Genomic DNA, 12,811 nt, shown 5'->3' on the forward strand with positions numbered 1-12,811 from the left:
TGGGAAATATATTATAAAAATACTCTCTATATGTTATTTGAAAAAAACCTCATTTTCAAACCTCAAAACAATGAAACATATCATTGGGTACAAAATGTGCCCCTTTGGTATTACCTGGGTGCTGTTTTGCTAGGTATTTCGAGGGCTCGACTCGCAAGGACATGGCACCCCGTTTTCGCACACTGTCCCTTCCTTCTGAAACTTAGACTTTTCATTATGCTTTACATGCACCACCTTATAGTTGAGCCTGAATTTGTTACTCGGTAATGCCAGGTTAACTCATCTGTATCAAAGTGAAGAGTCCTGGCAAATATTTGATTCATCGCGATGTGCTAGGCGTTATTTGCAAGATTGATTAAGCGTATTGTGCGGACAAACGATGTATTTCCCTAATTTCATAATTTCATCAAATCCCTCTCATAATTCCATCTACTGAGACAGCATTCATCTACCGATGGTGTCATTTGACAGAAGAAAGAACACGTGCTCTTTTATTTAGAAAACGTGTGTACTTTTGACATTATTTTGATTAAATTCACCTCTAACAAATATCTATGAAACTTTATGTATCCGAATTTTATGAAATATTTTTTGATGTGCCATTCCTAACTCCCCCATAAGGCAGCTATATAATAACCACCTTTACAATTCTAGCCCATTCCGAAATAAAACCCTGCGTATGCCAGTGTGGCTGTTAAATTTTACATCACTTGTTTCCATGTATCCGATGCTTGTAACACTTATATTCAAGAGTTACATATTGTTTCTTCAACGTTTATAATGTGCTAGATTGATGGTTGGATTTGGAGCGTGAAATAAGACCGACGTTAAAACCAACCTGGTGCACACAAAAGTCTTGTTTTCAAGCTCTTGCTGAACGCCCAACGCACCTCTTCAATCTCTTTGGAGGGTACTGTAGGGTAATGGTCCAAAACGCAAAGTTGCTTCAAGAAAGAATAATGGTTCAAAATGCGTCTAATTAGGCAAATACGTTAAATACAGACCCAACGATGCATGTAACCCCATGCTAACAGAAAATACATAGTCATGCATTCAAATATACATATATATACGTATATTAGAGTCATTACTTCTTTACTTTCTCTAGAATAATTGATTTCCTGGGTCATACATCGATGAACTTTTCTTCAAAGTTAGTGAAAGAGGGTTTACTTCTGTTTAATTTTGTAACACAAAATTTCAAAAATGTATGTAAGTAGTATATGCATTTCGCAAGTAGTAGCTCTATGACTTTCTGGCCCTTGTAGAACTTGATTGAACCTTCTGGAACGTTCTAGAGCGTTCTGGATGTTATAAAAATTTTTGATGTTTTCTAGAACTATATGAACCTTTCTAGAAGTTGGTATACATGTCTTGAACTTTCTGGAACAATCATTGTTTTAGAGTATAGAAGCTTTCCAGAATGAGCAGCGGTAATTGTACTTCTCAAATATATCTGTCCCAATTAATAATGCCCTCTAGCATTTATTTGGTTTGAGTTGGTGTTTTAAGTCCACTTTGAGCACTGTAAAGCTAATCGGGACTGGACCTATAGTTTAAAGTTGATTCTGAACCACTATGTGCCTCCACCGGTAATCGAACTCGGGGCCCCTTGATTACAAGGCGACGACGGAATCACTGCGCAATCGGAGAGGCCAGATTAATAATGCTCTCTTGCTGATAGACAAGGCATAGTCGTATTAATGTATTATTGTAACATGCTGGTAGGCAGTGCTGGAGTGAACGTTGAACGCGCCAACCAATAGCAGAACATCTTGGAATAAAGAGGAGAAGACAAGAAGGAAGAAGACAACATAAGACGGCCCAGTAGTGGATGTCAATGTGACTTGAAATGGGAGGGAAAGAGGACTGTTATGCAAACCGTATTCGGCAAACATTGTTTCCGTGCCGTGTTTTACAAGAAAGGAACTTAGATAACTGAAGCTGTGTAGTGTTATTTTGTGACGTTGCAGTGTGGCGTGTTGTGTATAATTGTGCGGTTATCCATTATTTTGTTGAAGTACAAACTATTCAGAAAGAATTCCAATCGCGAAGTATCATTTGTAATTATAACGTCTTATTAGAACAGTGCATCTACCACTGAAACAAATAACCAGACCCGGACGAAGAATCTAGTAGGATATACAAGAATCGCATAGTAAAAGAAGAATCGTTTCACTAGAAGAGCAAACACTGAAACACTACTGCAATCAGGCACGTATCCAGAGGGGGGGCTTAGGGGGCTTGAGCCCCCCCCCGAAAGTTTTAGGTTTACACTAGATAAAATGAGGTTTTTGGTTTCTTGTGGTGTGAAATAAAATAATGTGACAATAATTTAAGGAAAGAAACAATTATCGAGGCAAGACGGAGAATGTTCCGTAACCCTGTTATCGATAAAATCACGTATCCAAGATGGGGCACAGGGGGCTCGATTCTTTCCCCAGGAAATGTTTCAGTTTACGTTAGATAAAATTAGGTTTTTGGCTTCTTAAATAATGTGAAAATAATGTAAGGAGAGAGATAATTATCGAGGCAAGACGGAGCATGTTTAATACCCCTGTTATTATTAATAGCACGTAGCCAAGGTGGGGATGAGGTGGCTCGAGCCCCCCCCCCCCACCTCAGGAAATTTTTAAATTTACACTAGATAAAATTAGATTTTTGGCATCTTGAATAATGTGAAGATAATAAATTTATAAATCTGAGAGAAATAATTATCGAGACAAGACGGAGAGTGTTCTATAACCCTATTATTGTCAATAGCACGTATCCAAGGTGGGAATCAGGATACTTGAGCCCCCCTCCAGGATTTTTTTCTGTTTACACTAGATAAAATTAGGATTTTGGCTTCTTGAATAATATCATGGTAATTTGGGAGAAATAATTATCGAGACAAGATGGAGAATGTTCTATAACCCTGTTATTGTTAATAGCACGTATCCAACCTGGGGTTGAGGTGGCTCGAGCCCCCCCCCCAGGATTTTTTTTATTTTACACTAGATAAAATTAGGTTTTTGGCTTTTTGAATAATGTCACGATGATTTAAGGAGATAGACAAGTATCGAGGCAAGACGGAGAATGTTCTATAACCCTGTTGTTGATAATATTGCACGTACACTTTTCTTGCGCTTTCGGTGTTGTCTCAGCCCACTTGAGGACTATGTAGAGACCTGTCAGCATTTGGAAGCTGAACAACAAAGGTAGCGCCACACGTAGGGCAATTCGTTGTAATTTCCAATCTCTGGAAGGCGGGAGAGGGTACGTTCTTGAATGAGAGAAGGAGTCAACTACTGGCAATATTAACGAATCGTTTTACCTGCGGAACGTTCTACAATATAATGAGGATATAAATACGCGGATTCAATTTTTCGATTGATCTGTACAAAGAATCGTTTAATGAGTATTCAGAGGTAAGTGTGACAATTCATACAGTCGATTGGTGATCAGATCAGTCAGCATCCTCTGATTGCTTTATAAGATATAGTGATTCGAAAATGAAGACATTGACGACAGCAGAACATCCGGGCCTCAGTGTGGTGCTAGTTCGGTTCGAGGGCCGAAGAGGGCCTTCCCGATGGCGCAGTGGTAGCATCGTCGCCTTGTAATCAAGGGGTCCCGGGTTCGATACCCGGTGGAGGCACATGGCACAGTGGTTCGGATCCCACTTTAAACTGTATGTCCAGTCCCGATTAGCCTTACTGTGCATAAAGTGGACTTAAAACACCAACTCAACTCAACTCGAGGGCCGAAGAGATCAATGCCTCTCTCTCTCTGTCTTCTCTCAAGTGAATATTTCATCAGTACCGGATATTAAAACAGAAATAAACTGCATAGATCAACTGAAAATCAAAGTTTTTAGTGATGATTTAGTTTTGCCAGTACTAAATTTCGTATATGCAGTCTGAGAATTTCATGATATAAAAAAATACTTTTGTTTAATCCTACTGGGTTCGAAACACATTCAAACACTTAACTATCATAAAGAGACAGCCGAAAATTTTATGAATGTCGAGAAGAGAAAGCAGGAAGATGTTGCATATGTAGACATTTTAGGCGGAAATTGCAGGCTTTACCAGGATCCAAATCAGGGTTCTACCAACTGAGCCACCTAGTCATCCTTTACTTCAACCGATTTTTCGTTAAAATGTCTACATAGTACATGTCCTGTGTATATCAAATCGTAAGGTGTTGCCTGTATAGTGAACAAGCACCGGTTGAGGATATTTTTTTCTGTAGTCAACAAGAGCTACTACTTCGAGGTGACAATGACAGTGGCCTAATAAGGGAGATTTCACACCGTGTCCCCTGAAGATTAGGTTTGTGCGGCCTTTTGTGTCGCTACGGTGTGAAACGTTGCTGTTGATTGGCCCATTCCAATCAACATGTATGGCGTGTCCCTTCGGTCTGAAACCTTCCTAAGGCTTGAAAATCCAAGTCACAAGGATGGAAAATATGGGCCTTGTTAAGGTTAGGTGTGAAGGCAGGCAGACGACAGCACCCTAAAGGATCATATTCAAACCTGCAGGAAGAACGCATCTCCAATACGATGATAAAAACTTCTGGTGAGTTCATTTTAAAAAGAAAATGTCCGAGATAAAGAGAGGCGTGCCCAGGATTTTCGGAAGGGAGAGGGGTTACGCATACTATTTTTGGTGGTCAGTCCTGATTTTGCCATTTTTCCCTGTCTTTGACGTTCCTTTTTTTTTTAAATGGAATACTGAGTCAAATGGGGTATAAGATGCTAATGAAATTATAGGTGATTATCAATGTGGATTTAAACGTAACAGATCAACTACAGATCAAATTTTTCACATCAGACAGACACTTGAAAAAAAGTGGGAAAATAATCAAAATGTCCATCAGCTATTCATTGATTTCAAAAAAGCATATGATTCAATCAAAAGAGATAAATTATATAATATATTAGTAGAGTCTGGAATACCTAAGAAGCTTGTTAGTATGATAAAAATATGCACCAGTGAAACAGAATGTAAAATTCGTGTGGGTATTAATATGTCTGACAAATTTACAATTCATGATGGGTTAAAACAAGGAGATGCATTATCTCCATTGCTCTTTAATTTTGCCTTAGAATATGCTGTAAGGAAGGTAAAAGAAACTAAAGAAGGACTAAAATTAAATGGTGTGACTCAGTTGTTAGCATATGCAGATTGTGAAGACTTACTGGGGGATGATGTGAATACAATTAAAAATAATGCTAAAATATTTTTCAAAACTGCTTAAGGAGATAGGTTTGGAAGTTAACAAAGAGAAAACTAAATATATGCTTACAGGCAGAAACCAAGTGTTAGGTAATAATCAAAATCTAATTATTGATAACAACTCGTTTGAACCAGTTTCCAAATTCAAATACTTAGGAGTAATATTAACAAATGAAATGAGGAAATAAAAAGTAGGCTTAATTCAGGAAATGCATGTTACTTCTCTCTTCATAAACTTTTGTCTTCTCGTTTAATATCTAAGAAACTAAAAGTTAAAATATACAAAACAGTAATTTTGCCTGTAGTACTATATGGATGTGAAACTTGGTCAATTACATTGAAAGAGGAACATAAATTGAGAGTATTTGAAAATAAGATCCTTAGGAAAATCTTTGGACCTAAAAGGGATGAGGAGACAGGTGAGTGGAGAAGGTTACATAATTTAGAACTACATAATTTGTATTCATGTCCAGATATTATTAGAATAATTAAATCAAGAAGACTTTGGTGGGCAAGCCATGTGGCACGAATGGGAGAGGAAAGAGGAGTTTACAGGATTCTTGTTGGGAAACCTGATGGTAAGAGATCTGTAGGAAGGCCAAGATGAAGATGGAGGGACAATGTTGAGATGGACCTAAGGGAAATCGGTAGGGATGGAAAAGAGTATATAGAACTTACTCAAGATAGGGAAAGATGGAAGGCCTGTGTTGCTGCAGCCATGAATCTTAGGGTTTAAGAAGGCTAGGGAGTTAGTTAGTTAGGGTCAAATGGGGTTATTACCTCACCAACCCTCCCTTGGGCACGTCACTGGAGATAAATGAGTAAGCATTTGATCATACTGGGAGACGAAACATTAGATGTGTTGGGAACGGAAGGGTTTTCACTGTGCATTAATTGTTTGGTTATCCACCTGTATTCGAGAAGACTTCCTTTGTTTCGTGCCGATATATAACAAGACAGCGGCAGCTGTGACAGGCATTTTTGAACACTTGTGAGTGCTAAGGCCTGAATCTGAACAATTTGGTGGGTTTCGGCTTTTATAAGAGCTGAACAAATGGGAGGACAAGACACGTTATTGGTGTTCAGGCTCGAATCAGAGAGTAATATTCGAGAGCTGTCTGCGTCCAGTTCGCAACCCACAATTTGAATCTCGTGTTGTCGAGTGGATTGTCCATCCCGTGCATGTGTAACAGCTTCGTAAAAACACTCAAAAATACCATAGATGTTTTTATGCCTGATGAGAAGAAATGGACAAACACACATACTGAGATGGTTCCGGCACACATTATTAATGCATGGAAACAGAGGAGTCGAGTGGTAAAAAATGTTCCGATTTCACGTTCTGATTAAAATGATAGCCTTACAGTGGTAACGATTTAAGGGATAGTTGCTCCCCATTTTTTATTTTTCTGCCTCAACATTATGGCCTCTTAATGTTAAGCCTTGGCTACCAAGAGAAAGTAAACTTTCCTTGCAACACCCTCCGCACCCCCCCCCCCCCCCGTTTTGGAACACAATTGCCACCACTGGTCTTAAACATACAATTGTGAGGTTCTTAGTATACCCCTTAAAAAAATGGTGTTGAGCCCCCCCGAAAGGAATTCCTGGATACGTGCCTGACTGCAATATACCATTCAAACTCCAAACTGGAGGTCGCTATCTGTTACTTAGAGCATCCATGAAATGAAGGGAGGAATGTGTAAAGGAAATCGCGATAGGCACAACACGTTTATGGTAAAATAAATTAAGTTTCCCAATCTTATCAAGTCAGGTCGTAGGAGGAAAACTGTATGAGGTGCTGAACACCTAGAATGAATGTGTAAAGCGAGAAAATTATAATAAATCGAATGAAATTTTTGACATCACAAAAGGAAATGGCAAATGTATGTGCAGCGAGGACAGAATGTTATGTCATCTTCAGATCGAAAGCAAAGGAAATCTTGGTTATACAACTGGGAAGGCTGCAAGTTCCAAGACAATCAATTCATCCAAAATAAGAAAATTGCCCTTGCAACCTACTTCAACAACAGCAACAGCAACAACTATCACTACGTCAACTTTCTAAACATCAGATACTGAAGGTGAATAGGAAGAATCCGAAAATTCAGATAAACAGTCTACAAGGACAAGGAAGAAGTAGTGTAACAAAACCAAATCTGCAACCTAATCAGTAACATCTTCAAAGTTATTAACCAGCAAAACAACAACCATTTGCCGTCAGTTATGACAAGATTGGATCGACATTGAAACGCCTTCACAATTTGATATTGCAGGTCCACCATTATAGAAGCTGTTAAACTTGAAGAATAAATTAAGAAAACACTACACTTAGAAAATTGGTAGTTGCATTTTGATGGTTAACGTATTGCTGACCAAGAATATCAAGTGTTAGTGTTGAAGAATGAACGAAGAGAAGTTAAGTTAGAAGCACAAGATCTAAAAGACGGAAAAGCAGATATTGTTAAAAGACTAACAGCTTTTCTCGATGAATACAATGTGTGAAAGAGTATAAATATGGTTGTTGCAGACACTACGAAGGTGAACACCGGACGAAAGAATGGGATTATAGTTCAGTTACAAAGACTGTTTTCTCAAAATAAACTGGAAGAACCACAATTTATTGGATGTCAACCTCATGTTTCTGACCGAGCGCTTCGCATAATAATGGATAAAAAAACTTGGAGGAAACAACACATCGCCCAATATCGAATATCCATTTATTCCAAACTTCTAAAGAACTACGAGCAGTTCAAGATTAATTTAGTGAATGCTAAAGAGAAGGTTCCTGGAACAGCAGAATGGTGTGATGATATAAAATTTATATTCATTTAAGTCTGGTTTTCCGATTTATTGAAGAAACTAGAGGATTCCCTTAAGTGAAGGTTCAGTAAATACCTAAATTAAGTAATAGAAGATAGAAGTCCCAAGCAATACTAGCTCTTTTTGCATTTATTCTTCTACCAGAGAGAACAGATTCACTACGCAAATTTTGTAGATTCATCTCTTACAAATAGGCTGACAATGGGTTTACTGACCAAATCTAAAATACAGATGATTATCAGAGGCTATGCAGCAGCTTACAGGTTCATGAAAAAGGATTAAACTGAGTGAAAAATTTTGAAATCAAGAACCATCGAAACTGGGAATTCCCAGAAGAAGTCAATGTGCAGAACGCGCAATCAAGTGTCTTCAAGATGTTAATAACGTCTGTAAAATTAAGGATAAACTTCAGCTCAGATTTACTTTGTCTAACAAGACATGATAATTATGTATTATGCTATAATTATGCTATTCCTATTTGTTAGTTTGAGATTTTGTATTTATTTGTATTTTTGTATGTTATGTTATAACAATAAACTACATAAAGGCCTACGCGTATAGGTAAAATCAAATTTTTTGTTCGAGGGTGCTACGAAAAGTATTTCACCGAGTCACAGCTTTATACTTTGTTGTTGTTCGTGTGACAAGGGGAAAATAGTTATTGAAAGGACTATGCGTGTGGAATAATTTTATTACATTTTTACTGAAACTCCGTGTATATAACCGTAGCGCTCCAACATGAACGTGGGGATCTTAAATAGGGATGTAACTTGCCCCTCCCGATTAATACTATTGATGGTAGAGACAGCCCTGAACGGGCAGGTACAAATATCTAACTATTCATTAAAATAGACTCATGATTCGTTTCTAGACTGAAGTGAGCAATGCGAATGGCAGGTAAGGGGTGTAGACTAGCTTACCCTGCTTGGTTTAGAAAATAGCCAAATAGCTCCTGCTTCTCCGATGATTTCCAGTAAAAAAACCTCGTGTCGCTCTCATGCGCACCTATTTAAACCCTCGCTTGGCCTCTCGTCACCTCTACCCCAAAGGCCAGTGTTCTTACCATTTTCTGTAAAAAGCTTATCCTACACATTTCTGAGCAGGAGCTGACAAGATCTGGCAGGGTCAATATTTCTTAACCGAACGGATATGCTACGATACCCGTCTAGTAGAGGGATAAGTACCGCTCAAAGTCATACTTGGTACGAGGCCTATTATTTTTATTAATTTAAGCACAATGGAAAACCTATTTTGATGATGTTTTTTTCGATTTATACTATTGCAAATCTGTGATCTTTCATCTCATACATCGTCCGAGTTTCATAATTTCTTTCGAGTTAAAGTACGTAACACCCACACCCACCTACATCCACGCACACCCGTGCACCCACCCACACCCACGCACACCCATTTACACCTACCCAAATTTACTTCCGGTCTACTTCCGGTCCGCTTCCGGTCTTCTTCCGGTCTACTTCCGGTCTATTTCCGGTCTATTTCCGGTTTACTTCCGGTTTACTTTCGGTTTACTTGACAGACTCCTGTGGGTTTTTCTGGTTTTTTTATAAGTACAAGTAGTGTATTTTTAGGGCTTCTAAGCCCACACTTGGTACGAGGCCTATTGTTTTTTAATAATTTAACCACAGTGGTAATCCTACTTTGACGATGTTTTTTGTCGATTTTATACTATTGCAAAGTACGCAACATTGCGATGGCTCGGAAGGTAAATTATTGTGCAATGTTTATGCAGCAAGTTATTACGCAGACCCGTATCTAGCGTGTTGTTGGATATGACGTAATGGGTGTCTTCTGATTGACTTACTGTTTCGGATGTTTTCATCCGCGCTTAGGTTACTTAAATGGTTTTCGCATTACAGATCAGTCAGTATCCTGAGAGTGTTTTGAAGAGTACGGATGTGTTGGTGCAATGTTAAAAGTTAAGTATTTAATTTATTTTAAAGCTTCATACTATTTTATTATTTTAAGTTTAAAAAAGTGTATCAATTGATTTTTTTTCATAGTAATTTCGATCAGATTGAGTTTTGATGTGATCAGATGTTACTTGTTGTATCCGGAAATGCTGTATAAATAACATAGCTGAAAATTTTATCGTAATAGCTACACTTATTTTATTTTGAAGGTGGTTTAAGTTGTTTTTCACACAGATTGAATTTGTATGAATTTGAATTTTTATTGAATTTTGTATTTTTTCCCGAGAAAATTTATATGTAAATACCAGAGCTGAAAAAATAAAATATTATAATTATAATTATTGTTTTTTTAAGTTACATTCTATCAATTATCGTAAGTTTAAAAATTGTTTTTTTTATATAATAGAATCTTATTAAATTTTGAGTTGATTGTGCGTCTTATTGTTATTTACTTAAAGCATATTAATAAATGTGTTCTACCAAGTTCATCGAATGTGCTATTTGTGGGAAATTCATCCCCAAAACAAACATTAGCAAACATAGGGCATGATGTAGCGAAACAGGCCCAACAATAAATCGTTCATTACCTACTAAGCCTTGTACTCAACGTGGAAAAATAATTAGCATTGCTAATTTAAGTATACACATGAAAATTTGCAATGCATCAACCGGACATGGAACATTGAAAAGAAAAATTGATCATCCTGAAACTGAAGCTTCTATTTCGAAACAAATTAAGATGTCTAATGACGAAAAGCCGATTAAATCTGCATATCAACAACCAACTCCTGGATTTTCTTTTTACTTCGAAACCACTACTAACTAACTAACTCTCTAGCCTTCTTAAACCCGAAGGTTCATGGCTGCAGCAACAAAGGCCTTCCATCTTTCCCTATCTTGAGCAAGATCTATATACTCTTTTCCATCCCTAGGTCCATCTCAACGTTGTCCCTCCATCTTCGTCTTGGCTTTCCTACAGGTCACTTACCATCTGGTTTCCCTACAAGAATCCTGTAAACTCCTCTCTCCTCTCCCATTCGTGCCACATGGCTTGCCCACCTAAGTCTTCTTGATTTAATTATTCTAATAATATCTGGACACGAATACAAATTATGTAGTTCTAAATTATGTAACCTTCTCAACTCACCTGTCTCCTCATCCCTTTTAGGTCCAAATATTTTCCTAAGGATCTTATTTTCAAATACTCTCAATTTATGTTCCTCTTTCATTGTAAGGGACCAAGTTTCACACCCATATAATACTACAGGCAAAATTACTGTTTTGTATATTTTAACTTTTAGTTTCTTAGATATTAAACGAGAAGACAAAAGTTTATGAAGAGAGAAGTAACATGCATTTCCTGAATTAAGCCTACTTTTTATTTCCTCTTTAATATAATTTTCATTTGTTAATATTACTCCTAAGTATTTGAATTTGGGAACTGGTTCAAACGAGTTGTTATCAATAATTAGATTTTGATTATTACCTAACACTTGGTTTCGGCCTGTAAGCATATATTTAGCTTTCTCTTTGTTAACTTCCAAACCTATCTCTTTAGCAGTTTTGAAAAATATTTTAGCATTATTTTTAATTGTATTCACATCATCCCCCAGTAAGTCTACATCATCTGCATATGCTAACAACTGAGTCACACCATTTAATTTTAGTCCTTCTTTAGTTTCTTTTACCTTCCTTACAGCATATTCTAAGGCAAAATTAAAGAGCAATGGAGATAATGCATCTCCTTGTTTTAACCCATCATGAATTGTAAATTTGTCAGACATATTAATACCCACACGAATTTTACTTTCTGTTTCACTGGTGCATATTTTTATCATACTAACAAGCTTCTTAGGTATTCCAGACTCTACTAATATATTATATAATTTATCTCTTTTGACCGAATCATATGCTTTTTTGAAATCAATGAATAGCTGATGGACATTTTGATTATATTCCCATTTTTTTTTCAAGTGTCTGTCTGATGTGAAAAAATTGATCTGTAGTTGATCTGTTACGTTTAAATCCACATTGATAATCATCTAAAATTTCATTAGCATACGGGGTTAGTCTTGTTAAAAGAATGTTAGACAATATTTTGTATGTTGTTGAGAGTAGAGAAATTCCACGGTAATTATTGCAGTTCATTTTATAACCTTTTTTAAACACAGGAACAATTATGGATTCTTTCCACTGTTGAGGGATTTCCTCTTTATTCCATATTATATAAATTAATTTATGAATTTGACATTAATGAATTTCCACCATATTTAATTAACTCAGCTGGTATTAAATCAATGCAAGGTTCTTTTTTATTCTATAGTCTTTTAATAGCACCTTTAACTTTAGTCAAGTTAGGTTCTGGAACTAAAGGTTCTGCTGTGTGTACTTCATTTACTTCTGATTTATCTCCTACATGGACAATTAAAAGGTCATTAAAGTAGTTCTTCCATCTATTTAGAATAACGCTCGGGTCAGCTAGAAAATCACCGTCTTTATCTTTTATCAAGTTTACTTTAAGTTGCCACCCCTTTCTATATTCATTTACACCTTTATATAAATCTCTGATATTTTTATTTTTGATGTTTGTTTCAATTTCGTTAATTTTGCTTTTCAAGTAATCTCTTTTTTTACTTCTAAACGTGCGGTTATCTTCTCGCTTTATTCTATTATAATTGCTTAGATTTGTATGATCCGAGTTATTTAACCATTTAAGTCTAGTCTGATTTCTTATTTCTATTAGGTTATGACATTCATTATCAAACCATGGCTTACTTTTTCTCGGTTTATGGTATCCTATACTTTCATTAGCTGCTGATTCTATTGCATTACGGATGT

Source organism: Lepisma saccharinum, chromosome 22 (assembly GCF_977018435.1).
Source record: "Lepisma saccharinum chromosome 22, izLepSacc3.1, whole genome shotgun sequence".
Classification (NCBI taxonomy): Eukaryota; Metazoa; Arthropoda; class Insecta; order Zygentoma; family Lepismatidae; genus Lepisma; species Lepisma saccharinum.